Source organism: Pecten maximus, chromosome 16 (assembly GCF_902652985.1).
Source record: "Pecten maximus chromosome 16, xPecMax1.1, whole genome shotgun sequence".
In the NCBI taxonomy this organism is placed as follows: Eukaryota; Metazoa; Mollusca; class Bivalvia; order Pectinida; family Pectinidae; genus Pecten; species Pecten maximus.
In genome coordinates this window covers 6,759,689-6,768,890 of record NC_047030.1, presented here as the reverse complement: position 1 = coordinate 6,768,890, position 9,202 = coordinate 6,759,689, and positions in this window count along the sequence as shown.

The following is a 9,202-nucleotide window of genomic DNA, read 5'->3' as shown; positions in this document are numbered from 1 at the left end:
GTTTGTTTTATTTAATTGATGTGCGAATGTGTGCTTTTTAAAGTGAATGTGTCCATTGACGCATGAAAGAACATGTGTAAATAAAATACTTCCAACACATGTGTGAACTAGATCAGTAGTCCATATGGATTCACTGGGGTAGAACTATTCGTTTGTAGTAGGTTTTTGTATTACACGCGGTTGATCGGGCGAGTGGCAGCTGTTTATTTAATATCGTCATGGTGTTGTATATTACTGATAATCATTTAGTCTCGGATGATATTAACGAGTTAGATATTTTAACACAGTGCTGCAGTGTTGAGTAGAATTGTAAGCGAACAGTGTGAAGTACTATGTGATGAAGTGTAGTGTGTAGTTGTACCGCGTGGCAATATGTATACGAACACACGTGCGTAATATATACGATTAATGCACGTGTGTAATGTATGGTAAAATTAATACCGTTGTACATGTCCATCTGTATGAAACTAATGAAACTAAACATTTCGTAGTAAAAGGTAGCGTAATGCATTATTGTAGGTAAAGCAAATTATATCATAATCAATTTCCTTACTCAGCTACTGTTGTAGTAGATCGCTTATTGAATCTCACAGGAGAAAGAAAATCTGCAGTTCACGTCAAGATACGTACAAAAAGTACCACGAGAGAAATGAAAGTAACTTACCAATTCTCAAAATTATGATAAGAAATGTATGATTAAATATATTTACTAGCTATATCATCAAGTATATTCCAGTCTCATGTATCAATATAACAACAAATCAACGACATAAGTTATGATTTCTTGTTTGATTTTTCCTAAATAGATACCAAATATATCCTTCCTATATTTATCCTATATATGTTATCGGCTGAAGCATATTATCAATCTAAATAACAAAATCATATCTCTTAATAACATTTTGATATCTCTAAATAACATAATAATATATCTAAATAACATTATGATATCTCTTAATAACGTTTTGATATCTCTAAATAACAATATCATATCTCTAAATAACAATATCACATCTCTAAATAACGTTTTGATATCTCTAAATAACAATATCACATCTCTAAATAACGTTTTGATATTTCTAAATAACATTATGATATCTCTTAATAACAAAATCATATCTCTTAATAACATTTTGATATCTCTAAATAACATTATGATATCTCTAAATAACAATATCACATCTCTAAATAACAAAACCATATCTCTAAATAACAATATCATATCTCTAAATAACATTATGATATCTCTAAATAACAATATCATATCTCTAAATAACATTATGATATCTCTAAATAACATTATGATATCTCTAAATAACAATATCACATCTCTAAATAACAATACCATATCTCTAAATAACAATATCATATCTCTAAATATCAATATGATATTTCTAAATATCAATATCATATCTCTAAATAACAATATCATATCTTTAAGTAACAATGTCGTATCTCTTAGTAACAATGTCGTATCTCTAAATATCAATATCATATCTCTAATTACAATATCATATCTCTAAATAACAATATCATATCTCTAAGTAACACTGTCATATCTCTTAGTAACAATACCATATCTCGGTAACAATATTCGAACAGTAAGATATAATAGTAAACATTGATAATACCTCAATACGTTGTCGGTAGCTAGATCCTATTTGAGAACACCTGTAGTAAAACAATCCATATATATACCACACAACAACACGTGATTAGGTGACACAGTCTAATTATTTCGTAATAAACAAACAAAATTTAATTGGCCAGTTTTCAAAATTAACAAATAAGAAAATTATTAACGTATGGCGTAATTAGATGTATTTTTCCATAACTTCGGATAATTTAAAAATAACTTTAAAATCAATATAATATGTGTATATGACATGTTTCTGGAACACAAAAACATTGACAGCGAAACAATAACTAGACTCTTCATCACGCATGATCGGCATTCATATTGATATTTTTAAATGGAAATTTACACACCTTATTAGCATGTGTTTTGACATGTGGGTAAAACTTATGTGTAGATATATTTACATTAATTTACAAAATATCAGCCTGAATGAACTCATTTAGTATTGTTAGAAGTCTAAAATAATACAATTCATGACGTGTAATTTATCTTCCATAAAAGATTGTATTTATACACAGGTGGAGAGCCTCTTAATTTGTTATATATACATTATGCAGAATGATTACAATAAATTGCATTATAAAGTGGTTTTCTATGTCCAGGCCTCTTCCGTGATACAAGCGGCAACTAGTATGGAAACCAGTTAGGAAAACAATGAATATAAATCTCAGATGTTCAAATCTGGAAGGGGAGATAACGCTGGTTTATATGATATGGTAGACTACTAACAACATGTCCATAGCCTTAACCGTCGCCAGTAGACTACAGTGTCCATAAGGATTTAGATGTGGTAGGTAGAGTATGGGGAACTTTGGGGACAAAAATCCACCTGAGATCTCAAAGAAATGAATCAAAAGGAAAAACCGTAAATAACACATGTCAGGTATGACATTATTATTCATAAATATTTCGTCTGATAATAATACGATATGATCGATATACATTGTATACAGAATTTTTGATATATAATTTACATGAATAACAACTAGCTAGCTCGCCTTCTAGGACCCTAGTGATGCTAGAAACCAAAATTCAGATATCCAGAAGGGAAGATAGGAAAAAAAGTGATCATAACGACCTCATCATTTAAAGTCGATTTAGTATGTTTTGACAATAAAATACACCCATATCCACTGCCACACAAATTCAGATATAGCATACAAACATCCGGGACTACAAAAACTATATCAGATTCGCTTACTAGCCAATGATCTCAAAACACTGCGCAAGAGAAAACAGGTGAATTACACTTTTAAATATCAATATTAGTAATAGATACAACACGTGACGAATGTCTCATACGAAACTATGGCATACAGCTGTTTCATTGTTCCTCATGTATAAAAATAGAATGAATAGGAAAGCTTGTCTGAAATTTGTCATTTAGTAACACGACACATATTACCACCGCGTTCAATTGCTGCTAGAACCACCAGTACTGTAGATTTCAGTCTGGGGAAACTCTATCAGTCTGTGGAAACACTATCAGTCTAAGGAAACTCTATCAGTGTGAGGAAACTCTATCAGTCTGAGGAAACTCTATCAGTCTGTGGAAACACTATCAGTCTAAGGAAACTCTATCAGTCTGAGGAAACTCTATCAGTCTGAGGAAACTCTATCAGTCTGAGGAAACTCTATCAGTCTGAGGAAACTCTATCAGTCTGAGGAAACACTATCAGTCTGAGGAAACTCTATCAGTCTGAGGAAACTCTATCAGTCTGAGGAAACTCTATCAGTCTGTGGAAACTCTATCAGTCTGAGGAAACTCTATCAGTCTGAGGAAACACTATCAGTCTGTGGAAACACTATCAGTCTGAGGAGACACTATCAGTCTGAGGAAACTCTATCAGTCTGTGGAAACACTATCAGTCTGTGGAAACTCTATCAGTCTGAGGAAACTCTATCAGTCTTAGGACACTCTATCAGTCTTAGGAAACTCTATCAGTCTGAGGGGACTCTATCAGTCTTAGGACACTCTATCAGTCTGAGGAAACTCTATCAGTCTTAGGACACTCTATCAGTCTGAGGAAACTCTATCAGTCTGAGGGGACTCTATCAGTCTTAGGAAACTCTATCAGTCTGAGGAAACTCTATCAGTCTTAGGACACTCTATCAGTCTGAGGAAACTCTATCAGTCTGAGGGGACTCTATCAGTCTGAGGAAACTCTATCAGTCTGAGGAAACTCTATCAGTCTGAGGAAACTCCATCAGTCTGAGTAGACACTATCAGTCTGAGGAAACACTATCAGTCTGAGGAAACTCTATCAGTATAGTTATAGTTTTACGAATCCTTGTAAATATATCGTTCAGTATAGAATTATTGATGGATAAGAATTATGTTGTTAAGAGCCTAGTAAAACTTGACAATTCGTTGTTTATTCAGTTTTCTGAAGTCCTCTTAGTTTAAAACAGTTTTATATTTCATAGAGTAAGCTTTCAAATCAGGAATCGTCATATATTTGAACTCTAAATGGCTAGTAGCAGTTAGATACCACGAAATAGTGGTAGCTTTTAGTGAAAACATTATTACCAAATTCATGATGGACAAGTCATTCTGTTAATCTTATAGTTTCAATTTCATGAACATGACAGTTAAAATTCAAACGATATTGATAGAAAGAATATGTACATACTAAACATTCCATAGAGCGGTGGAAGTGTTTATCGTAAGAGTTTTATCGTAAGAGTTGAAAATACAGAATATAATGAGGACATATATATTTAAATGAGGACACATCGTTTCTAGCATTGTATACAATCTGTGCTATATTGTACAGACAGATTTCAGTTCGTTTCCACAGCTACAGAATTAGTTATTCATCTGCTTTCATATGAAACATTGTAATTCTGTCAAGCATAATTTAGTTTAATTATTAATGAGGAAGAAACAGAGTTGGATTAATTAATTCTAATTAATTCAATTTCCTTGGTTTTCTTCATAATAAACTCGAACGATAAGTTACACAAGACAAGTATATGCATGTACTTACAGTGTTAAATAGTATGATAGAACATCTAGATTCAACTCTATTCGCATTGCTAGCCTGACTGTCAATGTATACAAAATTCATCCAGATCTCGTCATGGATGCCACAGGCCGAGAGTGTGAATAAACAATTGTTAATTGTATAGAAAAAGGGTGAATGAATTACATAAGTTAGTTAGATTGGTGCATTTTGGATACTGGATTCTTTTAAAGGAATATTAAATACTTGTGTGTATTCAAACTTGTCAATAATAATTTAGACGTGACATGCATGTCAACATCACTCTATTGGGACTAGATACATGTCTAGTTACAACTATATAATGTGTAGTTACAACTATATAATGTCTAGTTACAACTATATAATGTCTAGTTACAAATATATAATGTCTAGTTACAACTATATAATGGCTAGTTACAACTATATAATGTCTAGTTACAATTATAAACATGTATATTTACAACGATTTACATGTCTAGTTACAAATATATAATGTCTAGTTACAACTATATAATGTCTAGTTACAACTATATAATGTCTAGTTACAATTATAAAAATGTATCTTTACAACGATTTACATGTCTAGTTACAACTATATAATGTCTACTTACAACTATATAATGTCTAGTTACAACTACAAACATGTCTAGTTACAACTATATAATGTCTAGTTACAACTATATAATGTCTAGTTACAACTATATAATGTCTAGTTACAACTATATAATGTCTAGTTACAACTACAAACATGCCTAGTTACAACTATATAATGTCTAGTTACAACTATATAATGTCTAGTTACAATTATACATGTCTAGTTACAACTATATAATGGCTAGTTACAACTATATAATGTGTAGTTACAACTATATACATGTCTAGTTACAACTATATAAATGTCTAGTTACAACTATATACATGCCTAGTTACATATATATACATGTATAGTTACAACTTTATACATGTCTATTTACAATTATATACATGGCTATTTACAACTACATACAAAAACGATTTTGTTTTAGAAATATCTTATAATCGATAATTATTCAAAGAAAAAAGAAAAACAAACCGTTTATCTAGCCAACCATTGATTATTAAAACCACAAACCGGAATTCTGATATGTTGATGACAATGCAGAATAGCGTACATCAATTTCATGTCGTATGTACTAGATAACAGCTGACCAATGACTTCTAAGCAGGAAATGTACGAGATAGCTATAGTTTGTGTAAAGCTTGACGACATGTTCAGATTAAATTTCCCTTGGTTGATTCATTGACATAACAATCGTAAAAATACACACGAACTTATCGTCCTAAAACTTCTAGTCTGAACATTGTCTTTGGATGACACTTAAAACAGCAATATCATCATATATATTAATTTGATTTTTTTCAATGAACCAGTAAGCTGACTAGGCGTTTCACAGCTGCTGGTAGTTGCGGATGTTTACATTTGAGACTTTACCGATGTAAATTAATATATTTGAACCGGAAAAATAAATGTAAACACGAAGCAACTCTATCTTATTTGTTGCCATAGCAATCTGTTGTGATAGTAACAGGTCGCACGTGTCTGATTTTAAACTGATCATGTAGAACAGGGATTTAATACTATAACATTTAATTGCCTAGTAAGTAATCATTCGTTTTATAAGCTGTGCTGAACACATATTTAAATGCTGATGGATTTTATTTGATTAGGTTTGCACGGTTAACATAACAGTCCATGCTAAACAGAAAATAAATACACTTTAATGAGTTGATGATATTTTATAAATAGTTGTAGTTTTATAACGTGATGTGATTTAATAATTCGATCTAGTATTATAACTTGATATAGCTTTTATAACTTAAGGTGTTTCAATAGCTTGATGTAATCTTATAACTTGATGTAATTTTATAACTTGATGTAGTTTTTATAACTTGATGTAATTCTATAACTTGATGTAGTTTTTATAACTTGATGTAGTTTTTATAACTTGATGTAGTTTTATAACTTGATGTAGTTTTATAACTTGATGTAGTTTTTATAACTCGATGTAGTTTTTATAACTCGATGTAGTTTTTATAACTTGATGTAGTTTTATAACTTGATGTAGTTTTTATAACTTGATGTAGTTTTTATAACTTGATGTAATTTTATAACTCGATGTAGTTTTATAACTTGATGTAATTTTATAACTTGATGTAGTTTTTATAACTTGATGTAATTTTATAACTTGATATACCTTTTATAACTTAAGGTGTTTCAATAGCTTGATGTAATTTTATAACTTGATGTAGTGTTTATAACTTGATGTAGTGTTTATAACTTGATGTAGTTTTTATAACTTGATGTAGTGTTTATAACTTGATGTAGTTTTTATAACTTGATGTAGTTTTATAACTTGATGTAGTTTTTATAACTTGATGTAGTTTTATAACTTGATGTAGTTTTATAACTTGATGTAATTCTATAACTTGATGTAGTTTTATAACTCGATGTAGTTTTATAACTTGATGTAGTTTTTATAACTTGATGTAGTTTTATAACTTGATGTAGTTTTTATAACTTGATGTAATTCTATAACTTGATGTAGTTTTATAACTCGATGTAGTTTTTATAACTTGATGTAATTTTATAACTTGATGTAGTTTTATAACATATATGTATAATGAGACAGACATTTTGCTATAAACTAGTGCAATCGATAATGAAAATGTATAGTTCGTAGGTTTATATTTAAAAACTGAAATCTAAATTTGCTTCATAATATAGCTTGGGAAAGGATATCTCAAATTAACTCAAACTGCCAAATGATCTTTAAGACAAAACTTTACAATTAATGCCCAATGCTCTTCAGACGATAACAGGAGTTGCATTACTTTAATTTTTATACAAACAGCGATTGAAAACTGTTTGCATGATTTTGAAAACCTCCTTTTGTAAACAAAGAGTACATATACATTGTACTTTGCTTTAAAAACGGGAACGTTAACAAAATTATCAAGATATCAAGCAAGATATTATAAAAAGTGATATTAAAATAAGTGAGATTTTTCAAGGAATGAAGAGGAGCTCCATTAATTTTAGCTAAAGTTGCACTTCTATGTGTAAGTAAATGGCGGGTTATGTCATTGTGTTATGATGTAGTAAATAATGTTAACAGACGAGTATCAAATCAACACAGAATGCTGTCCTGCAATGAAACCGTTATTCCAACAGAAAATTGATACAGCGAGGAGAGAGAAAGAAATGGTTTCCCTGATCAGGTAAAGTTTCCATTTATGCGCGTATTATTTGTCCTAAAATCTAAGACGATGTTTGGTGACAAACTCTGCTGTTTGTTGGTAAAATTGGCTGAAAATTTCTTATTCAACGTTTTATTTTATTGCACTTTCAATGGATGAAAATGTATTGAAATAGGTGATACGTTAGTAGATTTTTATTGTTATCGTATGACTGAAAGCAAATCATTTTTTTCGCTTGAGAAAACCAACAACAAACCGGACTGACAACAAATAAGGGTAATGTAGCTAAGTTTGATGTATTACAGCAGTCCCTATATAACTGAAATGTTTATCTTGTAAAATCTTTGAAATGTCGTTTTTATATCAATATGTATTAATTATAGGGTTTTTATACAGTATTGATATAAGCTCAAAACCAATGTCTTGTTTATCTTATTGAGTATAAACAATTGTAGTCTACCCACCTCGAATACACCTGAAGTAATGAGGTGGTTCATGTGTATTTTATCCTTTATATAACACTCACTCAACCAATCGATTGGCAGTATCTTATTCACTGCTGCATACCTTTTTATGAATGAATTTGTGACGCACACTTACTGAACCAATCAGAATATATTATGCGTACACACCCTAAAACATAATATATATACTACCACTCCATTGTTCTCCTCGGGTTACTCGATATGTAACATGTAATGGTATACATGTTTATGAAGCCATGATTAATTTTCGTCATAGTTTGGTGCGTATGTATGATGAAATATGTGAAGATTTTTTTGAACCAGTTTTGTTATATGTTAGTTGTGTGTAATAAGATATCTTCTCACCATTGTTCTCTGTACACATATTTTCCAATGTATTTTTGCCCTCTATTTTGAGTTGTGATTGCGTCAATAGTCAATATTCTTTTGTTAGCTTTACATGTTCGTCAGTAGATGATGCATTTTCTATTTATTTTATAAATGGACATGCAGTCGAAGCCTTTAAGCATATCAGATTTTTTTATCAGAGACAAACACGTGATAATCTCTGACGCTTTAGGAGTGAACTTTTTCTGTTGATGTTTTATGTCTGGGTAAGAAGTTCACAGGTGCAGCAATCATTGTCGTAGACAAGGTAAACTACAGACCGGTTACTAAGGTATTCAATGAATCACTACAACCAGGAACAGTGGTCGGAGCATTTAATGTTTTATACACCACGAGTTTTATCGCCGTGTATAAAAATTGTTGTATTGTATATGTTTGCTAAAGATCAATGTTTAGATTTAGCTTTACGACTTCTGGTCATGAGGACGAAATCTGCGTAGGTTTAACTATAGCGAAAGTATTGCTAT